Source organism: Pinus tabuliformis, chromosome 8 (genome assembly GCF_031772625.1).
Source record: "Pinus tabuliformis cultivar Carrire ecotype Pingquan chromosome 8, CPIR1, whole genome shotgun sequence".
NCBI lineage: Eukaryota > Viridiplantae > Streptophyta > Pinopsida > Pinales > Pinaceae > Pinus > Pinus tabuliformis.
The window spans coordinates 1,844,829,562-1,844,855,362 of NC_142294.1; the positions used below are offsets into that span (position 1 = coordinate 1,844,829,562).

Genomic DNA, 25,801 nt, shown 5'->3' on the forward strand with positions numbered 1-25,801 from the left:
TTAGTGAAAGTTTTTATTCCGGATCAAATCTTAGCAGAATGGTTTGTTAAATCATTATTACCTAAAATCACTGAGGATGTAGCTAAGGCAGGAGTTGTTACTGAAGAGCAAGTAATTGCTCAAGCTCAATACCTTGACCTCGTTTATACGCAGTCAGGTACTTTACACGAGAAAATCCCTGACCTTCCTAAATAAAATCAAATAACTGCAGCTCCTTCAGGGTCTCATGCCGCTGACGGTATGATTGGTTCAGTTAACACCAAAAGTAAGAAGAAATATGCAAAGAATTCTTCTCCTATCATAACTTTACCAGATTCCTTGACAGGAGACTCTTCCACGGAAATTCCTGCCGATATTCATGTCGTAGAATCATCTACGGCCAAATAAAAATCCGGCGGCAAAAAGAAGGGGAAGAAGAAAAATAAGCAAAATTCAAAAGAGAAATCAGATAAAACGGAATCTACTGATGAGAAACGTAAACCTCCTAACTTATCGCCCTCTACTGCAACCATTCATATGATTTCATCAGACACTATTGTTTATGATGATCCTTGGATTGTACCTTTCGAATATGAGATAGATTCATTTGAAGATGCTATGCCTTTGAGTCCCTATGAAATTGCGTATCAGGTTGTACAATCGTTTTCCGACCCTTCTTCAACTGAAATTGACCTAATGAATGTGGTCCATGAAGAATCACTTTCAACATCAAACTCAAATTCAACAACTTTTTCCGGACTTGTTCATACTGATGAGCAGATTCAAGAAATTTTGTCTGTTGATGATTTACCATGGGAAGATCTTCATCATAGATCTTCGTTCTTACCTGAGATTGATCATTTTGAAAATGATTTTTCATCTATTTTTACTACTGATTTTGTCAAAGAACCTCAGAATCCATTGCAAAATCCTGATTCTGAGTTAAATTTGGGGAATATTTCTCGAACAGTTCCTATTGACATTTCAGTTAAACCTGGAATTGTTGAAAACATTCATATAGGTGCCTCCTGTACGGAAAATAAACTTCAAACATATAAGGCCCTATTTCAAGAATTCCACGACGTGTTTGCCTGGTCATATGAAGAAATTCCAGGAATTGATCCAGTAATTGTTGTTCATGAAATCAAAACTTACCCGGATGCTAAACCCGTCCGGAAACGTTTGCGTCAGGTTCACCCGGGAAAATTTGCTGCTATTAAAGTAGAAGTTGAAAAATTACTTAAAGCAGGTTTCATTTATCCAATTCCCTTAACGGGTTGGGAATCGAATATTTTTCCTGTTAAAAAAAATCAAGGAACAATAAGAATATGTATCGATTATAGGGATATTAATCGAGCCTGTCACAAAGACAATTATTTGACTCCCTATATCGATCAAATCATTGATGATTGTGCCGGCAGTGAAATTTTCTCCTTTATGGATGGTTTTTCGGGGTACAATCAAATCAACATTCTACCTGCTGATCAACCAAAAACGACTTTTATTTGTCCATGGGGGACATTTTCTTATTGGAAATTACCTTTTGGGTTGGAAAATGCCGGAGCAACTTTTCAAAGAGCTATGTCTTACGCGTTTCATGACATCAAGCACATTATGCAACCTTATCTCGATGATTTACTCGCTCATTCATTACGTAGAGCCGATCATCTCATTCATTTACGAGCAATCTTTATGAGTTGTAGGCATTATCGAATTAGGTTGAATCCACACAAATGTGTTTTCTGTATAGAAACGAGTCGTTTACTGGGATTTGTTGTTTCGAAAGCCGGCATTCGTGTCAATCCCTCGAAGGTTGAAGCTATTGTCAAATTACCTCCTCCTTCGACTCTTCGCCAACTCCAAAGTTTGCAAGGGAAAACAAACTTTTTATGTCGATTCATTCCTAACTACGCCGAGATAACAAAGGGTTTTACTAGGTTGTTGAAACAGAATACTCCATTATTTTGGGATGAGATAGTTGACATATCTTTTGATGCACTTAAACACGCGTTTACCCATGCAGCGTTATTGCATCCTCCCAACTACAACCAGGACTACTTCTTATATCTCGCTGCCTCTCATTCCACCAATGGAATGGTGTTAGTTTAGGAAGATGAATTCGGTAGTGAACATGTGATTTATTACCTTAGTCGAACTTTGAATCCGACTGAGCTAAAATATTCGCATGTGGAGAAATTGGGCTTGGCAGCTGTTCAAGCTGTCCAACGATTTCATTATTACATCTTACTATGCAAAACTACTGTAATTTTTTACTGTAACCCTATGATCTATATTTTGACCAAACAATTGCTAGGGGGCAAGTATTCCAAATGGATTGTTATCCTGCAGGAATTTGACTTGGAATTTGAAAAATCTAAGTCAAAAAAATCTTTAGTTTTTGCGGAGTTGATGTGTGACTAACCGCGTGCTGATACTGAAACTGTGGCGGAAGAGCCCATTGCGGACGAATCCTTGTTTCTTATCAACACTCTTGATCCATGGTATGGAGACATCATTGTTTATCTCCAAACCCAATCTTTTCGGCCTGAAATTTCATAATCTCAGCGTCGGAAAATACGTTTCCAATCCCAACAATATAAACTTATTGGAGATACACTCTATCGTCGTGGGGCAGACTCTGTTTTCCAATGTTGTTTAACTCATGAGGAAGCTGAAAGGGTTCTAAATGATTGTCACTCTGGAGCGTGTGGCGGTCATATGTCTGGGTATGCCACAACCCAAAAGATATTGCGCGCTGGCTATTTCTGGCCGTCTTTATTTAAAGATTGTATTGACATGGTCCGAAAATGCCACAATTGTCAAATTTTTGATCCAAAGATGCGTGCTCCACCTAGTCCTCTCCACCCTATAATTGTCGTCGGTCCTTTTGCAAAGTGGGGTATCGAATTTATTACATGTAACCCTCACTCGGCCGGGGGGCATGCGTATATCATCCTTGCGGTAGATTATTTTACCAAGTGGGCCGAGGCGATGCCTACATTTTCGGCAGACGGCAAAACTGCTGCGATTTTCGTTTTCAATCATATAATTGCTAGGTTCGGTGTTCCACAAGCGATTATCACTGATCATGGGCGTCATTTTCGAAACATCATGATGACTAAACTAACAGATCAGCTTGGTCTGTGTCACGATAGTTCTACTCCATATTACCCACAGGCTAATGGTCTGGTTGAAGCCATCAACAAAGTTCTAGTCATTATGATCCGACGAATCATTGGGATTCATAGGTCGAATTGGCATAACATGTTATTTTCAGCACTTTGGGCATATCGAACCTCAGTAAAAACATCAACTGGTTTCACTCCTTTCCAATTAGTTTACGGTTTGGAAGCTGTGTTACCCATTGAATGCGAAATCCCGTTTTTGCAAATAGCCATAAAGTTACTTCCAGCCACTTCTGAAGAGAAGAAATGTTTGTTGTACTTGGCTCAGCTAGATGAGAATCGACGTGATGCTGCACTAGCAATCGAAACTCATGCCAAACGTATTAAAGCTCAATACGATCAAAATGTTACACCTTGTAATTTTTCGGAAGGAGACCTAGTCTTACTATACGATCAAGCAAATGATAAGCTAGGCGCTGGGAAATTCGTACCCATGTGGCATGGTCCTTATGTTTTTAAGCGAAAGCTGGCAAAAGGGGCCTATGAATTGGTAGATTTTGACGGTGTCTCTTTAGGTAAACCCAGAAATGGTCTTTACCTGAAGAGATATTATGCTTAAATCTGGGTGTGGAGATTTTAGTTAGATTAGTTTTCTTTCTAGCTGGTGTGTTTTAGATTAGAAAAGTGTGCTTAGTTTAGAGAGTGTTTTTGTCATTATTCCTGCTTATCTTGATTTTACTCTTGATATTGCAGATGTCGACGTCTCTTCAAACATACATTGGTTTTGCTGATGGTGCTTGTCGTAATACACGGAACATCTCTTCCGCAACTTGGGTTATCTATTCACCCTCTGATGAGTTGGTATCTATGCATGGGGTAAGCCTCGGTCAAACAACGAACAACATTGCAAAGTATAGTGTAGTGATTGAGTTATTATCTGAATCCATCTCATTTGGGATTCGGAGTTTGATTGTGAGGTTAGATTCTGAACTCGTTGTATTGCAGCTTAATAGAGTTTATGCCATTAGAAATCTAGTGTTATTAAGATTATTTTTGAGAGTTCGTCTCTTGGAACGTGAATTTGACTATATTGAATATCAGCATATTCCAAGATATTTAAATACATTAGCAGATGCAATTGCTTCTTAAATGTTAAGTAGACATTTGCAATAATCAAACAGTAAATTTAAAAACATTTCATAACATGTTTTACAAGATAGCCAGTAATAGTGATATAGCATAGCATAGAAGTGTGTCAATATATACATCGTCTTCGATCATAGGTTGAAAAACACCTTATGATCGGCAAAAATGATAGTTTAAAAAGCAAAAATGTCATATGAGTCTACAACAGGCGATCATCCTATCACTGGTGATAATCACGATAAGAAACCACTGCTCGGGCCACCCTACAAAGGAACCTCCTGAAAGGTCCTAGGACCCCAATCACATAGCGCTGTAACCTAAGAGGAATGTCATCTATGCTAGTCTCTAGAATGTCTACTGTCAAACGCTCTAGATGGTTTTCCAATTCGGCCAGGGTCTTTGTAGATTCGTCCCGTGGGGCTGGTACTGCTGCAGCTGGGTGTTTCCTCTCATAAGGCCGGAGAGTGGCTGGTCGCCGTGGACCCACATCTGCATTTGAAACTTTTTACTATCAGTTTTGGGACGATTTAAAAACAAAAAAATAAATAAATTAGAAAATGTTGAAAATGATTTTACCTGAGTCATCCCATTGCTCTCCTAGTGGAAGAGCCATGTCTGGGTCACCACGATAATCCATCTCAGCATAAGGAAAATCCTGAATCGCAAAAACTTGGTTCTCTAACCAATGAAAATACTCAGGAGGAAATCGAACAACCTCGGAACCCTCCTCAGGATGACGGGCCATAACTGCAACCCAACGCATCAGTTTGGGCTCTCGTGGAAGTCCAGCTTCAATGGAAAGATGCTGTGGGACCAACATCGGGACCCTCTCTAGACCAAAGCTCACAACTAAGAAACCATATCCAAAGTTTTTTAGTTGTCTGTTCTTTGCTCTAGTCAGTTGGCCTTTTACATTAGCCAACACAGCTTCGCACCAGTTGAAGACGGTGCCTCGATAACAGTCTACTGCCATCCGCATTTGGGATCCGGTGGCCATATGCAGTGTTGTGCTTCCGCAGAGTCTAGTGACAGTAAATGCAATCACTTTGAGTTCAGGACGGGAGATGGTTTTGATATCAATCCCCTTGTCCTTGGTTTGGTCGTTACAAAACTCTAGCCGGAGGCTATCGACAGACTGGCCACCTGGCCTAGTCCCGAATAGAGTCAATTGTTCACCTCTCTTGGGCAAACCAGTCAGAAAGTAAATGTCCTCTGGCTCCATTTCAAGCTGGTGGCCGCCAATAATGAAACACTGGTCCTGTATATTCCATCTGTCCACCAGCCACTGCAAAAAGTCTACTTGGGCCCTCATGCCAGGTATGGCCCAGAATTTAAATAACCCGCATGCCTTCAATGCATCTATAGAAGGTTGATGATTAATTGCGGCGAAGTCCACATCTTCGTGATCCCTTTCCCGCCAACTAAGCATGGTGTATATCCTACATTGAAAGAAAAGGCGGATTAAAACATTTTAAATCAAAGTTTTTGGGTGGAAATTGAAGAATTTAAATTGTAAAACCTATGTCGCGGCACCGCACTCTCCAGTTAGAGACGGTGCGAAAGTCCGCACTCTGCCCAAACAGCAGGTGCGGGCCCCTGGCTCTTTCCTGTGTAGGAAAAAGTCGGGGTCCTAGGTTTCGCATGCTGCGCATGCGGACCCCCGCGAGCGGACTTTTGAACAAAATTCTTCCTAAAAATCAAAATAGAAATCTAAAAACAAAATTCAAATGGTTGAAATGCAAGATTAAAGTGATGTGGGTTACCTGGAGGTGACAGTTTTCGATTCCAACGGACAGATTTTCCGCAATCTTCATGAGAAGTTTCTTACTCAAAATCTCTCTTTTCTCACTCTGAAGTCAAACGATAAAAATGAATTTACAAAAGCCCTTTTTATAAACTTTTTTGAATAAATGAATTTTTAATTTGTTTATTTTTCACTTTAAAAATGTAACTTTTTTATGCATTCTTATTTATTTTAAACATGTATGAGTAATGTTTGAGTTTTTGTGCAGAATATCGGATTTTTCAGGCAAAATTGATCATTTTCAACAAAAAACATTAGAGTCATCTTTAAGCTCTTTTCTGACTCCTAAAATATGAAAATATTGCCGAGTTTTTCTTTTTAAGCTTGTTAAAACGGAATTAAAAGGACGGTCCACTCACAACTCTTTTCTGACCATATAAACATGAAAAGATTGCTGGATTTTTGTCGTTTCAAATTCGATATTGGTTATAAAATGACGTGTCATTGGTCGCTTTTTTACTTTTTCGGATCAGAGACATTAATTATGAAAAGTACTCCTTGATCGTAATGGTCAAGTGGTTCTCTCAAGTATTATTTTATACTTTTTCAGGCTTGGGAGACACAAATTTACGAAAAATGACAACCATGGAGTTTTCTTAAGTTTTTCTTCTGACTCCCTAAAATTGAAAAACGCCGAGTTTCTCCTATACTGGACTCGTTAAAATTTAACAGTAAAGGACCTGTTCAATTACAAACAGGAACGGACCACTCCTTCTTAGGGTTCGAATTTAAACTAAGTTGGACTCATCCGAAGGATGAGCTTATAACCAATCAAATGTTATCCTCCTCAAGCTTGTCAAAAATAAAGAGTTACTTGCCAGAAATGGTGGGGGAAAAGAGAGGAAAATGAACATGTTTGTTATACTTTGTGTCTCAGAAAAGCATTCAACCACTCTTGAACACGACACTTTTCGTTCACCTGGGTTGGGAAATCCTTTACCTAACAGTTAATCAAACCATATTGAAATTGTTCAGCCGGTTTCTGGGTATTAGCTTTGGGTCAATTGTCACCAAACCATCTGCAGTGTCGTTATGTGTTCAAGAGGTCAGTGCAAATAAACCATTCATCTGCAAAATATCTGTCATCCATCTTGACCATCCCTGAGTCAGTCCTTGCAACTATATTTCTTCAAACTTGATCTATGATTTTTTGTTGTGGGCTTGCCTACGACGGATTGCTTTCTATCGACTTCAGCTCATTATCTAGAAAGATAATCTAGAAATCGTCAGTACCTTGGAATCTGCATGCCTCAATGGCAGGTTTCTCGCCTTCGACGACAGGTTGCATTATTGACCTTCGATCGAAGGATTCCGTGACATGTTCGACATCAATACATCTATTCACATTTCATGGATTATACTGGGTACTTTGAGAGCCATTGACATTACTGGTGGTTTCTCTCACACTTGTTAACAGTTTACATCATTGATTGGTAATCAAGTGGTTTCTACCATGTTCGATTTCGACACATTCATTCACATGGATAGAATCGTACTATTTCGGGAAGTAGAAATCAAGACCCTGGATCTAGTTTCCACCATCCAGGCTGAGAGGAATTTTGTTATTCATTATAGAGTGGAATATTCATAAACAGATGGTTGCACCCATATTGTGTCTACATATGTCTATACTTGTGATGTATTACAAGATCATTCCTATATCAAGGCAGTTTAGTTAGTTTTCTAGTCAGTTTTGATCTGAGTATGGGAATGCCTACCTCAGCAATGATATGATCTCATATATATATTTTGTATTGAATGTTTTTACAGGTTCCAACCAGTGTCTCCACAAGACGATCCTCGAAATGATAAAGTACTTCACTCTTCTTAGATGACAAATACTATCTATTACAGACTTCACACTTTAGGGGGCAATCTGTTGCACAAAACATTGTCACCATGACATTCTGCAATCAGTGTGAGTCTATCACCACTCATACTTTCCTCCTATGCAAGTCTTAAACCTTAGTTCTTCATGCCAAGCCTTGAAAAATGAGAGAAAGTCCTTAAAAATCTCTAAAACTCTGGTTCCACACTTTCTCTTAGCATTACCTGCGGTCCCGCACCCCTTGGTCATGTCCCCTGCGGACCTGCCCACTCTGTCTCTAAAAAAAAGGGCGTGAACCCCTGTAAAAGTAAAAAAGGTGCAAGTTTATTATTAAAAACTCACTTTGGGTTAATTCTGGACGCTTCTAGAAGGAATCTTGAGGTGGTAAGTTCACTCTTAGGTGGTTCATGCATCCCATAACTAAAGGAGCTAACCCCTTGATGTGAGAAGCTTATCCCTTTGAAGGAGGACTCTATCCCTTTGAAGGTGGACCTGGTAACTTCCTTCCTCCGCACTATAAAATGAGGCATTGGGCTGGTCGCTAGGGAAGTTGAAAGCTGAATATTTTTTAGGGTAAATGCTGTTGGAATTTAGACTTCCTAATTGAGCTTGAGAGGAGAGATTACATACCTTTTGATCTCATTGGGAATAGTGTGAAGCTTGTCAAAATAGAGAAGATTCTTGCTGGACCCTGGAAGGAGCTTGTACAACATCAAGGCACCAAGGTCGTAAATTTCTTCTTTGTTTAAAGTTAATACAATCAAGTTCATTTTTCTCAATAAGCTGTCTCTTATGGTTTATTTCATGAATTCTTTGATCATCATGATAAATATGATTTATTATACTGGATATGCAGGTGTTATTTGATGTGTGCTTGTTTGTGTTTGCGGGTTCTTAAAAAGAAGCTCATTTGGACGGTCGAAGCGTGGCTGTCACAAACTAGCGTTGGACTTAAGGTAGGGTCTAAAACACCTCTTGGCTTTTATTTATAAATCGCAATATTTAGAGAAAGATAGAATTTGCTTGTTTTGCTTGTCGCTAGATATCTGTAGATACTAGGGAGATCGGTCTTGTCCGCAAGAACGATTTATCCGGCCGACAAAATGGCGACTCCACTGGGGACTTGAATTTTGGTTTTTTGCCTTTACTTTTACTTTGACTTGAGAAACTTTTTCTCTGTTTCTGGTTTTTGCTTGATGTGTGTGGGATTGGGTAGTTTCTTTAGATTTTGAATTGTTTTTGTTTTTCACGCTTTTGAAAGAGGACCGCACGTTCTGGTTGTAACACAGTGCGGACATCCCCGCACTGTTGCTTTACTACACAGAGCGGTACCGCACCTGGTTATACTGGGAGCCTGCGGACCCTGTCAAATTTTTGAAAAACTTAAAATCTTTTCATTCAGTTAAGCTTAGGATTTGTTTATGTGTTTTAGCCTTTGCCCAGATCTACATGTGTCTTGTCAGAAACTTCTTGTAGGCGAATTCCATTGGCATTTTGGTTTTAGGTGAATTTCTAGAAGTTTTGTGTGCTTGGCTTGTTTTTTGTTTGGTTTTTGTAGTAACTCAAAGTTTAGAAGCCTATGAAACCTCAGATTACCCTGGTTTTTGCTGGCCATCTTTGTGGGATGTAATAGAGTTTGTTGCTAGACGTTTCAACTGTCGGCAAGTGAAAGCCGAGTGCAAACATGATTCCATCATGGTCATTATGGACAGGTTAACAAAGGTTGCACACTTTGTTCCGATAAAGTCTACATTCTCAGCTAGTGATGTGGCACAGGTATTCATTCGAGACATGGTTAGACTACATGGTGTTCCAAAGAAGATTGTGTCAGACAGGGATGTGAAGTTCACTTCCAAATTTTTGAAGGAGTTATTTGCAAGTTTGGGCATAGAGTTGGCCTTCAACACAACTTATCATCCACAGACAGATGGACAGACAGAGAGGGTCAACAGGATATTGGAGGACATGTTGAGGATGTATGTGATGCATCAACAGAGGAAGTGGGAAGAGTATCTCCCTTTGGTCGAGTTTTCATACAACAACGGTTATCAAGAATCACTAATGATGAGTCCTTTTGAGGCATTATATGGGCGGAGTTGTAATACTACCATTAATTGGAGTGATCCGGTTAGTAGAGTATTGATTGGACCAGATATGTTGGCAAACATGGAACAGGAGATGCAGGTGGTCAAGAAGAATCTCAAGGCAGCACACGATAGGCGAAGAGTTATGTTGGGCCTAGTAATCTCGGGTTTGGGATATGCAGTAAAGCCTGGAGAGTGGGTCTCGGTTTAGGGCCTAGTGATCCGGGTTTGGATTGTGTTAATTTTAGGTATGTTCTATGCTTAGAGCAATTTATTTCAATTTTCACAGTTAGCTCCATATCTTTTCGACATTAGCAATCACATCAGCATTAAAGTAAAGTGCAGATAGAACATAAACATAAATCACAGAAGACAAGCCAAGACAAGATGTGGTGCTAGCCAGGGACAAACCCCAATGTGGGGAAAGTCTTGATCAATTCTTCTTATATGTTCTTCAATAGTTCAGCAGAGAGAGAGAGAGATAGTACATTTACAACAGAAGTCAACACTTTGACTTATCTAGATAAGAGCATAGATCATCTCTAAGAAGATGATACATGAGATCAGTTGAAGACATGCTGCTTCAATGAATTCTCCAGGGTGACTCCTTCACCTATTGTTGTGCTGCATTTCGTCATCATGCTGCACCTCACCGCACTGCACCATGTTGCACCCATCATCACTATGCTGCATCTCATCATGCTTCATTAATCATGACTATACCCATCACTGTATTGCATTATGTGCCATCGCTGCACCATGTTGCCATCCTGACCTATGTGTTGGCTGCACCTTGCTTGCTTGTTGTTGCATGCTAGTTGTCCCTTACATTCTAGCTGTAACATTGCATGCTTGGTGTATTTGCTGCTAAGTACCATACAACTGTCCCAATGTTAGTTAGTTGTCCCTTGCATGCTGCTCTCCTTTGGAGACAGATGCTCCGGTTGTTTCGGCAGTTCTCGGCAGTTCTGGTAGTTCCGGCTGTTCCCGGTAGTTCCGGTTGTTCCCCGCAGTTCCAACAGTCCCGGTAGTTCCGGCTTTTCTTGCAGTTCGAACTTTTCCTGCAGTTCCATATTTTCCTGAATTTTCAGATTTTCTGGCATTTCTGGTAGTTCCGAGTTTTCCGGCAGTTCCGGATTTTCCAAAAGTTCTGGCTTTTCCAGCTTTTCTGGCAGTTCCGACTTTTCCAGCATTTCCGGCTTTTCTGGCAGTTCTAACTTTTTTGGCATTTCTGACTTTTTCGGCTTTTTTGGTAGTTCCGGCTTTTTCGGCAATTCTAGCTTTTCCAGCTTTTTCCGGATTTTCTGGCAATTCTGGCTTTTCTAGCAGTTCTGGCTTTTCCGGCTTTTCTGGCTTTTCTGGCTTTTCCGGCAGTTCCGGCTTTTCTGGCTTTTCTGGCTTTTCCGGCAGTTCCGGTTTTTTGCCCTCTGGATCAGGGAAACGTTATTCCTTAGGATCTCTCTTCCTACTAAAACCCAAAGATAAGTAGAGAGAGGAAGAGATCCCAAGTGTGTTGAAATGACTTGAAGGCCACCTCTAATTATACCAAAATGTTGAGCACATGTGGGGTTTATTTGGTTGTTGGCCGACCTTGACGAATTGCCTTATAACGCAAATAAATTCATAACTCCATGAATACTTATCGGAATCAGATGATCTTTAGATCAATCCTACACCTCTTGATGAGAGAGATCCAAGAAAAATATCAGCTGCCATAAATAAGATGACCCACATGGATTTTGGCCCTAGTTGCCAATTTTAACACTCCCTATCAATTAGGGAGAACTCCATCTGTTGATCCATATGTCCGACTGTACTATCTCTGCCATTAGTGCCTTGCACTGCTCTGATCTGCTGAGCTCTGCTCTGCTCTGATCTGCTGAGCTCTGCTCTGCTTTGATCTGCTGAGCTCTACTCTGCTCTACTTAGCTCTGCTCTGCTCTGTTGAACCATGAAGAAGAAGAATTGATTGAGAATGTCTCATGCCATTCTCTACTGACCAGAAGTCAGTTTCATCTGAAGAGAGTGTGTCACATCACTCTTACTGACCCAAAGTCAGCTTTATTAATCCCAGATCAATATCACAAGATAGTGTCTCAAACCACTCATACTAATCCCAGATCAATGTCACAAGAGAGTGTCTCAAACCATTCATACTGATCCCATATCAGTGTCAGTGATCCCAGATCAATGGAGGTCATCCTAGCATAGGGAGTGCGGTAGATACAGCGATGCGTCCATCGATAATACTACTACGTCCCTAGCCTCATTTCCCTGCTCATTGATCAGATGAGAGGTACTTCCCATGAGTCATAGACTGCATGGGTAAGATGCCTCGATAGGAGAAATAATCATCTTGTCCATAGGAGAGCGAATCATCCTATCAGTGGATGCCACAGAGAACTAATCACCCTGGCCCACAAGATAACTAATCATCCTGTTCCACAGTCGCCACGGAGAACAAATCATCCTGGCCCACAGGAGAACTAATCATACCGTTCCACAGTTTCCATGGGAGAACTAATCATCCCGACCCACAGAAGAACTAATCATCTTGTTCATAGCGCACCACTAGGGGAGGGTGAGTCACCCTGTGGTCGTATGTTGCTCCAGTAAGTACCCCAAGCCCCCCAGAGCTCCCAGAGCTCAATGCATGCAACATGCAAGACCCTTATAAGAAGGTCTCTCAACAACTCCAAGTCGTTTGAGAAAGTCACAGATTTGACCTTTCCTCAGGGCTTTGACAAAATGTCTATGACCTGTACATCAGTCTCAATGCGATGGAGCCTACTCGTTCATCGACTTACCATATCGCAGATAAGGCAGTATCTGATGTCTATATGCTGGAGCAATCATGGAATACGGGATTCCTCAATAATCGAATCCCCCCTCTAGTTGTCACAGAGAATCACAGTGGTATTCATCATGTGTACAAACAGCTCACTTAAGAGCTTCTACAACCATGCAGCTTCACACGAGATCATACCGTAGCTATGTATTTAGTCTCGGCGGTGCTTATAGCAACTGACTTCTGCTTCCTGCTCATCCATGATATCAAAGCAGAATCTAAAGAGAACCAACACTGAGAAGTGCTCTAGTGATCCTCCACACTGCCTGCCCAGTCAACATTCGAATAATCATGCAATTTCATATTTCCGACAGTGTATCTCAATCCATGAGAGATTGTGCCCCGAAGATATCTCAGAAGATTCTTGGCACCAATCCAGTGAGGCTCAACCAAATATGAGCTCACCATGCTAACTGCAAAACATATGTCCGGACGGAAGTTCACCAAGAACATCAACGCGAATGAGTTTATGAAACTCAGAGGCATTTCCCAAATCTGGTCCGACATCATTACCATATAATTTCTGAAAGTTAAAATCCTCGAGGTAGTCACAGGCTTGCAGTTTATCATTCCACATCTGGAATCCAACTCCCTCTTACTTCTGCAAATGAGAGGGTCTGCACCTGTCAGAAATAGGTCGTCCTCATAAGGTGTTGGTATGAGAGGTCTATCATCCACAACCTTCGGGTAATGGTTTGGATCGGTTTCACTCCTAGTGAGTCTCAGCTTCATCAGACAGCTATCAATCCTCTCATACTATGCCCGGGGTGTTTTGCTTCAAGCCATAGAGAGTTTTTTTCCACCTGTATACATGAGATTCCGGATCATGAATCTCAAACTCCTTGGGTTGTTCCAAACCTGTGGACTTGCTGCATGAGGGGAATGGTCCCCTTATAAGATTTTCCTTCGGTACATCTCAGACATGTACCTTCATGCTCTACTTGAATTCAGACATCCCTATCACCATTTGAATCGCATCAGGTAGGGCCCCATAGGTAGACCTCCAGTGTTATAGATGTGATATGTCAATTGACAGGATCCCCAATAGACCATCCTGCAACTTGATACAAATTGCCAATCCTGAACCCATGAGAAAAAGCATCTTTGAAAATTATTTTTTTTAACACGTACCTTTCCGTCGATGAATGCCACCCTGAAACCTTTGACTTCCATTTCTGAGATAGACACCAAGTTCTTCTTGCGATCAGGGACATAAAAGAGATTCTGTAAATGAATTGAGTTACCCTTATTCAATTGAGAGTTAACATTCCCTACACCCTTTTCGGGATAGGTGGCATCGGCTCCAAGTATAATCCCACAATTATTTCCATCTCTACCAAATTAGAAAGTGCACCCATCTATCTGATGAAGTGCCTTGAAGTACTACAATCTATAAGCCAGATTCCCAAAGAATTTGAAGGAGAGGGCCAATACAAGATAACGCTTCTTTATCTTATCAAAAACAACATTTGATTCTTCATACTTGGGGTTCCTTGCTTTCTATGAAGAGTCAACCATTTCCTTGATGACCTGCATTACCTGTCATTCCTTTGATCATTGAAGATGTCCATGGGATGATTGTTATCATCATCAAGTGATGTGTCCCTGCCATTCGGACACTCCTTCACATAATGGCTGAACTAGTTATCTGCCTTTCCTTCCACTCTGAGATCCGGTCTTCCAATGAGGTGATCATTAGGTAGGCCATATTCCGCTGCGCCATTCTGATAATATTCTCTGCTTCGACTTCACCCTTGGTGAATTTGAAGAGGGATGAGGAATCCACTGATCCTTTTTTCCTTTCCCAACTGTCTTCGGTGATTGCTCTTTCACTCTTGCTTGGGTATTGTCTTCACCTCAACTCCAATACCATGTTAATTTTAGGTATGTTCTATGCTTAGAGCAATTTATTTTAATTTTCACAGTTAGCTCCATATCTTTTCCAGGTTAGCAATCACATCAGCATTAAAGTAAACTATAGATAGAACATAAACATAATCGCAGAAGACAAGCCAAGAAAAGAGGACAGAAGATGTGGCGCTAGCCAGGGACAAACCCCAATGTGGGGAAACCCTTGATCAATTCTTCTTATATGTTCTTCAATAGTTCAGCAGAGAGAGAGAGATAGTACGTTTACAACAGAAGTCAACACTTTGACTTATCTAGATAAGAGCATAGATCATCTCTAAGAAAATGATACATGAGATCAGTTGAAGACACGCTGCTTCAACTAATTCTCCAAGGTTTGACTCTTTCACCTATCGTTGTGCTACATTTCATCATCATGCTGCACCTCACCGCGCTGCACCATGCCGCATCCATCATCACTATGCTGCATTTCATCACGCTTCATTAATCATGACTGTACCCATCACTGTACTACATTATGTGTCGTTTCTGCACCATGTTGCCATCCTGACCTATGTGTTGGCTTGCACCTTTCTTGCTTGTTGTCCCTATCATGCTTGTTGTCCTTAGCATGCTTGTTGTTGCATGCTAGTTGTCCCTTACATGCTAGCTGTAACATTGCATGCTTGGTGTATTTGCTGCTAAGTACCATACAACTGTCCCAATGTTAGTTAGTTGTCCCTTGCATGCTGCTCTCCTTCGGAGATAGATGCTTCGGCTGTTTCGGCAGTTCCCAGCAATTCTGGCAGTTCCGGTTGTTCCCGGCAGTTCCAACAGTCCCAGCAGTTTCGGCTTTTCCTATAGTTCCGACTTTTTCATCATTTTCGGCATTTCTGGCTTTTCCAGCTTTTCTGGCAGTTCCGGCTTTTTTGGCATTTTCGGCGTTTCCGGCTTTTCCGGTTTTTCCAGCTTTTCCGGATTTTCCAGTAGTTCCGTCTTTTCCGGCAGTTCCGGCTTTTCGGAAGTTCCGACTTTTCCGGCTTTTCCGGCTTTTTCGGCAGTTCCGACTTTTTCGATGTTTCCGGCTTTTCCAGCAGTTCTGGCTTTTCTGACAGTTTCGACTTTTCCGGATTTTCTGGCAGTTCTGGCTTTTCTGGCAGTTCTGGCTTTTCTGGCATTTCTAGCATTTCCCGCAGTTCCGGCTTTTCTGGCAATTCTGGCTTTTCCGGCTTTTCTGGTAGTTTCGGCTTTTTCGGCATTTTCGGTTTTTCTAGCATTTCCGGCTTTTCTAGCAGTTCCGGATTTTCCGGCATTTCCGGCTTTTCTGGAAGTTCCAGATTTTCCGACAGTTCCGGCTTTCTGCCCTATGGATCAGGACAACGCTATTCCTTAGGATCTCTCCTCCTACTAAAACCCAAAGACAAGTAAAGAGAGGAAGAGATCTCAAGTGTGTTGAAATGATTTGAAGGGCACCTCTATTTATACTAAAACGTTGAGCACATATGGGGTTTATTTGGTTGCTGGCCGACCTTGACGAATTGTCTTATAACGCAAATAAATTCATAACTCCATGAATACTTATCGGAATCAGAGGATCTTTAGATCAATCCTACACCTCTCGATGAGAGGGATCCAAGAAAAATATTAGCCGCCATAAATAAGATGACCCACATGGAGTTTGGCCCTAGTTGTCAATTTTAACAGATTGCAGTAAAGCATGAGATACTAGGAGACAAGAAAATTCCTCAGGGTGTAGGTGGAAAAATCCGGTGGCTTCCATGCTTGTTTGGCCTAGTGATCGGGGGGAGATCACGGTAGAGGCTGTTATGATGTGTTCATTATGTTGGCCTAGTTCATTGCATTGATTAATGAGAAATTCATTCCATTGATTTTCATGTGTAAATGTACTAGTGTATATATGGATTTTGATGGCTGATATGTTTATTGTAATTATGTTCCTATTATGTTGGTTATATGTTCATTTTATGGCAGCAACTATGTTTGGCTCTCAACATGTTTTTACTTGTATTTGAATGGATATTGTATCTATGACCTAATAAGTGATAAGGAAGCAAATGACATGAAGAAACAATGGTTCATGGCAATTCTCAGATAACCAAGAGATATGTACACTTAACTCTATTGTTTACACCTGTAGGTTACATGTTGATGATATGTTTGATGAAATGCCTGTCATGGCTAGTAGGGGTCTGGTTAAGGCCTTGATCAACTATTTACTTTTGCATCATTGTTTCCCTGTACCTTGCTTAATTCTGAGCTTTCATTCCATTCTGGGTAGTGGCCTGGGCTCTAGGCCTGAAAAAGTGGCTCAAATCCCAGAGTCGTTGGCAAGTTTCGTCCATAGTCACTGGCATGCAGGCATATGAGAGTGACTTTAGGTCTCTGGTTGCCCCCTTGCCCATAACATGAGAGTGATTGAGCCTTAAATTGTCCAGAACAGAAGTGGGGCCTAGGGACAAGCTGTCTGAGTGGTTGACTTGTCTCCTAAGGGTTCTGTTGATGATGTTGGATGACTATGTGTGATGTTCCATCTATTCCACTTCCTTAAGGTTACCTAGGAGATTGAATCAGATCATAGTAGCCTCTCGTCTCATGTTTACCCCAGCTGGCATGGTTACTTGGGTGGAGTGTGAGAGGAGGGTGTTACAGAGAAGTGATCAAAACTTTCATTATTTATAGGAACTAATTTCTCAGCGTTTACAACAAGGTTCCCACTATTCAAACTTTCTCCTTTCGTAGCTCTCAACTTAACAACTGCCTTATATTGAATCTTTCGTGAAGAGACATAAGTGAGAGCATTTTGGATACATCTAGTGGAGACTCCCTAAGGAAGGTTAAAAGCACTAACCATGTATTGAGATAACCACTTGTAGCTAATGTTAGCTTGTCATGTGGATACTGAAGCAAAAACCACCAATTTTGCTCGAAGTACTGGACAATAGCTTCACTAGATTCTAGAGGTAGATCATCTCCAATTAAGTTACCACGTTTAAATGTAAGTGTAAATCTCCCCAAACAATGTAATGAAGTCTAGTGTAGTCTCCCTCCACCATCTGTTAAATGAGTGATAACAATGCTTTCTTTCACCAAAAATATTTTGTGATGTCCCAAATGCAGAAAATTTGGAATAGACACTTCACATAAAAACTAATTATGCTTTTAACAGAAGATTGCCATGTAAAATTAAAGACAACAGAGCAATGCAATCCATAACACACTAAACAAGAAAATTCTCAGCTTTATTATATTAGGTACGCTGGGGTTTTACATGCACAAACAGCCCATGTAGCTGAAATGAAAAGTTGGCCTCAAATAGATCTACAATATTGCCGCAAATCGGCCTCCAAAACAAACTGAAAAATCAATACACTGCAACCTGTGAACCTTGGATGGATTCACCAAGGGAAGATGGGTGCTTGCCCAATCTCTCTATGTCACCCGAGGATTTTCGTCCTGGGGCTACCAATGGAGTAGATAACTGCGTTCTCAACTTCACATACAAGAAACAATATCAACTCCAAGATGTCTCCAAATGACCTTCTCCTCCTCTTTTATAGATCTCATGGATAGATCTCCAAGACTCTAGAAGCATCTTATTTTATTATTTTATTATTATTCTAGAAGCTCCTCCATTGACTTTACCTTAAGTGATCTTTAATTTTATTTTATTTCACTTAAGTCACTTTTGACCCTTTTTCTCCAATTAATTATTTTTCCTTAATTAAATGACTAATTAAAGTCATTTTTAACTAAGGAAAATGGAAAATCGCCCACCATACTCTCTTCGGCCACTGGAAGTCTTTTCTCAGCATCCCATCGTGTAGATCTTCTCATTCAGGTTCCAACGAGCTATTACAATGAGGTGTTCCATCAATTAAGCTCCTTGAAATGCCACCTCGAGCATAATTAATTAAGTTATGCCCAATAATAATGCTGATTTTCGAAAGTTGTCGAAATGCGAACTATGTGGATGATGGAATATGCGAAGCGAATGCCATCAAATCCCATAAAAACTCCCCAAAACTCCGTCGGGACCCCTGATGACATAAACCTGCTCTACTGAACTGGCCATCTCTTGCCATGGAAATCCACCCTGGCTGTATTAAGAAGAAGAATAAAAATGGGGACATGCAATTTTTCATCATAAGCAACGAACTTGTAGACTTAACAAATTCTACCCATTTCCTCCAACGCTTTGGTCCTCCATGCAACAATACCCTCATCCCACTTCCACAGACAAGAAACAGCTCATGCAAACTTTCACGGTCTATGCCCTGGATATCAACCAAGGGTCTCTCAATGGGATGTACATCAAACTTGTGTTCCCCATAAGAATTTCCATCCCCCGCCTGTTGTACAATCAATGAAGCACCGACAACTACAGTCCATGAAACCTTCAAGGATACTAGAGCATCTATATCATTAGTGAATTCTTTGTTGATGATGGTTAAATATGCATGTAGGGTTTCTTTTCCTGGCTTAGAAGCATATAAAGTTGTCCATGCTCACAAAGGAACACTTGGAGCTTCCTCGTTCGGTAGTTGAGTTCTACCAACATCATCCAGAACTCGTACGAAACTCTCCCAACTTGTCCCATTCAAAATCTCAAAAGTATGCACTGCTCCAAAAATTTTCCATCTTAGGAAAGAGTTGAAAGCATCACACCTTACATACGAATGATCGATGTTGCTTCTCAATGTTATTGAGAGTTGTGAATTAACATCAATTTCCATTGGTAGGAATTCAAACATCGCCATAGAAGATGGAACATAAACTTCAACTTCCATCTCATCATAATTCAATAAGTCCATGATAGCTCTACCAGGTCTCCTTGCTTGAAACATACCAGATGTGTACCAAATGCACTGACAGATCAACATGCCATTATCAAAAGAATACCAGTGATAGTTTTTTGGCCTTTCATCGCCTCCTTGAGTTCTTGCTTCGATTTTATGATGTACCCCAGTGAACCGAGGAAGAAGCAATGTTTGAAAGGCCTCATTCTTGTTGGAAAAATTAACCTTCACAGGCTCCCAAGCATTTACTTCCTTCAAAAATTGCAACAAGACGGATGCCATTCTTCCATCCATGTGCCATTGCAACTTCTTCAGATACTGGATAGGGGTATAATGACTGCATTTTGTCCTCATTGCAACTTATGGTGGTCTTATGCAGGCACAAGTAGACTGAACTATATGCGTATGCTGGACCTTAAGTATTAGCAAACAAGAGACTTCATGTAGACCTCCCCACTTCTCAAATGCTCAAGCTGAATCAAATCTTCCAGCTCTCTCAAAAGAATTTCTTCCAGGAAAATAAGATGGATCCATACTACACATTCTTTGAAATTAGTTGACCTCATGTTTCAGATTTTCTTTGTTATCCCAATACCCTTTAGGTTTATGATCCTTATAAGAAAGTGAGAGACTCATAAGATGTAATATTTCTGAAATCACCCATACAAGTAATGGCCTTCTCAATATCTACACGACCACGTAAATGAAGATGCTTTCTCATAGGCATAAAACCTTCCTGCCCATACTCTGTAATGAACTTAGCTCAGATTTCAATATCTCTATGTCTTGTTGAAGACCTGACACCTTTGGACTTTGTTTGGTAGGTTTATCACCAGGAATATTCAGACCCTTTGTTGTCTTATCTTCTGGAAAATTTCAATCTTTCGCATCATATTGATTTTGAGCCTGTGGGCCTTTTGCATAAGTGCTTCTTGTTGAATGATTCATATCGACATTCTTGATTTTTACACGATCACGTATAGAGCACAAATTTGAAGGAAAAACTTCATAAACAACCTTTTGGCTCCCTTCAGATGTATTTTCCAAGGCTTCCATTATATCTGGGATCTCCACTAGTGCGCTATTAGTTGCTTTCAATTCTTCGGTTCTGCTCATATCTTCATCTTCAGATCTATATTTACTTTCCCTTTTTTTGGGCCATCTTTGACTATACCCACGCCTCTATGAGTTGTCACCTTCAAGTAATATGTAGATAATTTCTCAAACAATGCATGTGTTGTCTTTTGCTGCCTTGATATTGCTCTAGCAAAAACTACTAGACTCTCTTTCTCTCCCATGGTATCTTTGGCTTCTGATTTTGGTTCACTTGTCCTTAGGACCACCGCTGGCCAATACCATGCTCTAATACCACTGTAATGTACCTAACTGATTTTTATGCAATTATGACCATTTTTTTTCGCTGAGTTAATTCAAACACTATTAGTGTGCCAAACCAGTAATCAAACTTTTCTTTGAAGAATTTGTGCAAACAATTTGCAGACACCCATTTAATCAAACATTTCACAAACAATTCAGATTACTTGCACAGAGAACGCTTTTGGAAGGGAAAATGGAATTTTTATTCATATGATAGGAGATTACAATGCTTAGAGAGAGATTGTGGAACCTAGTGCGAGCTTCAATAATACATTTTCCAGAGAGTAAAGCTCCGGTATCTTTCAGAAATTCCAGTACTATGCAAGCCTAGATTGCTGAAGAATATTTTAATATGCCCACTTCCAACAAATTCGACCTTCAACTAGAATTCTGCTACTCCAATTTGATGGCAATATTCAGCTCGGAAACTCATCCACTGCCGGATCTGGAACTTGTGCTCTCAAAGACGGATAGGTGAGAATACACAGATTAGTTTGTAATCTGTAGCTTTAATCTACCCAACAAGATGACTCGACCTCCATAGATGAGCAGATAAATAATGAAGATCTCTGAGTGATAAGGCTGGAACAATAACATATAACTTTTATTTGTCAAATATCCGAGTTCAGTTTCTCAAAAACCACATCACAGAAATCTACAAACCAATAACATAACTGTGTCAAATGTGTAGGATTACCAAACTCGGCCTCTGCTTAATAAATTCAGTGATTATATTATCGACTCGGGCCTTCAGGAGAAGATGGTTTATCCTTGCGATGAATGAATGGATACGACCTCCAATAATGAGAATTATTTGCTCCTCCTTGGCACTGGTAATTTAATGAATTCAACCCTTAGATATATATCAGAGATTTGGCCCTCCTTTAAAGACAAGAATTTGGCCAACACAGAAATTCATCCTCCAAAATTGCTCAAGCTCGGCCTTCAGATAGTATCTTGGTCTGCAACAATTCGGTCTATCTTTTTTGATCTAAAAAATGCAATTCGACCCTCCTTAAGATATAGGATTCGACCTATTGAAACCAGGGGTGGAAGTGGGGCTTAATATATCTGCAACTCGGTCTCGGTCCTTTAACGGCAAATAACTCGGCCTCAATCCTGGAAGGAATTCAAGCCTCTTCAATGGTAATCATAGCCCTCCTGAAAAAGATGAATTTGTCCTGCAAAAGAACAATTTTTTTGACGTTGAAGTTTTCCTGTAATAAAATTTAAAATTTAGTTTTTGTTTTTGTTTTTTTGTTTTAAATGGGAGGGGCTAGTTCCCAGAGGAAGCATTTATGGGCTTTTTTTTGTACATATATACGTATCAGACAAGCTGACATCCCTCACATCTTGTTACATTCACATTACAACCACATTGAAACTTTATATATGCTGCTGCGCAGCGTTACAAATCGGGTTTGATCGCTAGTGGGGTGTGTGGCAGCCCACTGCCCCAACCATTGATAACCTCCGGAAATAATCCAACTAGCGTGGCAATAACTTCCACCAAAATTGGAGAGATATTAGCTAGGGTGGCTAACTTCCACCAAAATTGGAGAGAACTTAGCTAGGATGGCCATGAGATTCACCTAAACTAATGTGACGATCTCCCTTGAAACCTTTTGCCTGAAACTCACTTGAGCTTCTTCCTTCCAATGGAAATGAGAAATCATGGATTAGAAATGACTTCCTTTCTCTTTTTATAAGCTTTGGCCATACCTTCTCCATCTTCTAGGTGTCTCTTTTTTTAATTATTTAATTGATTAACTCACTTATTTTTTAAGTGAATTTTGCCAATTAATAAATAATATCTTTGTACCTTCTTATTAATAATATTTTCCCACTTTTTATTAATAATAATATTATCGAAGTAAATTGGGGCAAAACTTCTTACTCTCCTTAGCAAATTTCCCTTTCTTTGCTAGATTAAAGAGACAAGATAGGCTAATCAGAAAGCATCTCCCTGCTTGAGAAATTGGGGACATTGCAAATACCTAGGTAAAATGGGATAATAAGATATATGGTTGAATATCTTATGCTAATACCTTTTTAATGTTATATGTCACTGCCCTTAACTCCATATAAATGAGGAGATATGAAATATTCTATCAAGTCAGTCTAGCTAGAAAGTGCAAGAGTTTTACAGGTTAACCCCATTAGTGAACATAAAAACATTATAAATAAAAGGATAGATGAGTGCATTTTAAGACTATCCAAGCAATAATAAATCTAAGGTGCATAACGATAGCTTTTTCCTCCCAGGAAAAATCGTAATTTCCATTAATATATAGTGAAAATTACGTGTATATTGTAATATCCCATATCAGGAATATACCCCAAACAGAAGCAAACTCCAACCAGAGATGGACTGGGAGGGCATTTACCGGATATGTCGCCTCTAAAAAGAGGACAAGATCCGGAGGCTAACTGGCCCTTTCCAGACTCTATCTAAGAGTATAATAGAAACATACAAGTGGTATAATAGCCGAGAATGCTCACAGAGATTCAAGTAACAATGATATTATATATATCAAATAAACCATAAACAGATACACAAGAAATGCAAAGAGAATGCTAAGCCATTTTATTATACTGGGTAATAAAATGAGTACAAGAGGTGATCAGGAAGATGGCACCTCTACTTGCACAAGGCAAGTGAAGAAATACACTCAGAAAAGCAAAGGAATGGCCCCTCTTTGATCTGCGTCCAAGCTGTTGGGAAATTGTTGCGCTGTTGTTGCTGCTAGAAATCAAATGAGGATTTGGGACTGCTTCCCTCCTCAGAAAAAACTAAAACTTTGGAATTAGACTCTACTCAAGAAACCCAGAAAAACCCAGAAAGCTTTCCTGGAATGGTCGGACCTCGAAAATCACCCCCTTGGGGTTCTGCGCAATTCCTCACTACTCTGTGCTACCACTGAATAGAACCCTCCAAAACTCAGCCCAGAACTCTACAAAACTCCTCCAATATGCAAGAGCTGATCTCTTGCTCAATCCCTCGGCTCAAATCCTCCACAAACCCTCAATCCAGACTGCTCCCAAAAAGAACTGCGTCCCTCTCCCAGTGCTATGCAGTCCTCCAGAACACTGATAAAACCATTGCTGAAATGTTGAAGATAGCGCCACTGAAATGCCAACGAAATTACCTTGCCCGAGCAGGCACTCGAAGTCCCCCGAGGCTAAGGGTGAGATCTCCGAACGGAGACACTTAATGCACTAAACAGTGTTGCAGACTAGCTAAATAGCCAGCGTGCTCTAAGCCAAAACGACTATCACAAATGCACATAATCGAATGATCAAAATGAGGGGGCTCCTCTCTCATTTATAGCCTTTGCCTCACTCAATCCCAAGGCTCACCTCCTCCTGCGTGATTCCCCTCTTGCCACATGTGTCTTCCCTCCTGCGCAGTCCCTCCATGTGTCTGCGTGGGCTCCATTTCTGCGTCCCCCTTTGGCCCCCCTTGGCTTCCCTTTAAGTCACAATGTTGTGCTACTAGGAAGTGACTTTTTTATTTTAAAATTGAGTTATGTCCCCCTTCCTCACTTTTTATTTACAAATAACTATAGAAGGCAAAATTTGGACAAAATCGAATATTCCAATTAGCCATGGCTAATTAGGAATATTACAGTCTCCCCCGGCAAAATGTTGCTTGTCCTCAAGCAACTGAAGTGATGGATGTTGTAAGATCTTCTCACTCTCCCAAGTGGCATCCTCATCCGACAAATTCTTCCATCTCACCAAGAATTCCTGGACTGTCCTGCTCCGCAGCTGCCTCTCCCTGGTATCAATGATAGCCTCCGGCTGCAATACCAAATGCCCCTCATCATCCATGGGTGGTAGCTCATCTGTCACCGTCACCTGCTGCCCCAATGCCTTTTTCAGGCATGACACATGAAAAATGTTATGAATCTTGCTGCCTTGGGACAGCTCCAACTCATATGCAACTTGTCCAATCCTGCATATCACCCTGTATGGCCCATAAAAGCGGGGCTTGAGCTTCTCAGCCCCCTTCTACTTCAGTGATGGCTGTCGGTATGGCTGTAATTGTAGGTAGACCATGTCCCCTACCTCAAACTGTCTCTCCACCTCACCCCTGTTAGCATACAACTTCTGTTGATTCTGCATTGCAGCCATGTTATCCTTGAGAGCTCGGAGGATATCCTGATTCTCTTGGATCCAAATCTTGGCTCTAGGAGCCCTGCTATCACCAAACATCACGTCAACAAAAGATAAAGGATGATACCCATACAAGGCATAGAATGGTGACATACCAATGGACATGTGATGTGAAGTATTGTAGTAGTACTCCCCCATATGCATCCACCTCAACCATGCTCGCTGCTGCCCACTGACATAGTTACGCAAGTAGCCCTCCAGCCACTTGTTAACTATCTCTGTCTGCCCATCCGTCTGTGGGTGATAACTGGTACTCGGTGTCAACTCCGTCCCCACCAATCAGAAAAGCTCCTGCCAAAACCCGCCCATAAAACGGTTGTCCCTATCACTGACGATGGTCTTAGGAAGACCATGTAGCTTGAAGATCTCCCTGAAGAACAGCTCGGCCACCTGTGCTGTTGTATAATGTGCGGATATGGCAAAGAAACGTGCATACTTCGTCAGCCGATCAATGACGACAAAGATACAATCCTTGCCCTGTACCATGGGCAACCCTGTGATGAAGTCCATCGAAATACTCTCCCACTTCCCCTCCGAAATAGAAAGAGGCTGCAATAATCCCGCGGGATGGCTCATCTCCCCTTTGTTCCTCTGACAAACATCGCACTCCCTAACATGCTAGAGTACGTCCACCTTGAGGCCCTTCTATGAGAACCTCTCTCTAATGGCCTTGTAGGTTTTGGTAAACCCCTGATGGCCTGCCAATGGTGAGTCATGTGATGCCTGGAGTATCTTCTTCTTGAGCTGAGACCCCTCAGTCAAGAAG

The 25,801-nt window shown here is 40.8% G+C and overlaps 1 long non-coding RNA gene across 1 annotated transcript; it reads right to left on the reverse strand.

Moving 5' to 3' along the window:
• Positions 1-21,383: 21,383 nt before the first annotated feature.
• Positions 21,384-22,497, reverse strand: LOC149243637 (uncharacterized). Its single transcript, XR_016245796.1, has 2 exons — positions 21,554-22,497; positions 21,384-21,438 (listed from the first exon to the last, which is right to left on the reverse strand). It is a non-coding gene; the product is annotated as an uncharacterized LOC149243637 (long non-coding RNA).
• Positions 22,498-25,801: the final 3,304 nt, after the last annotated feature.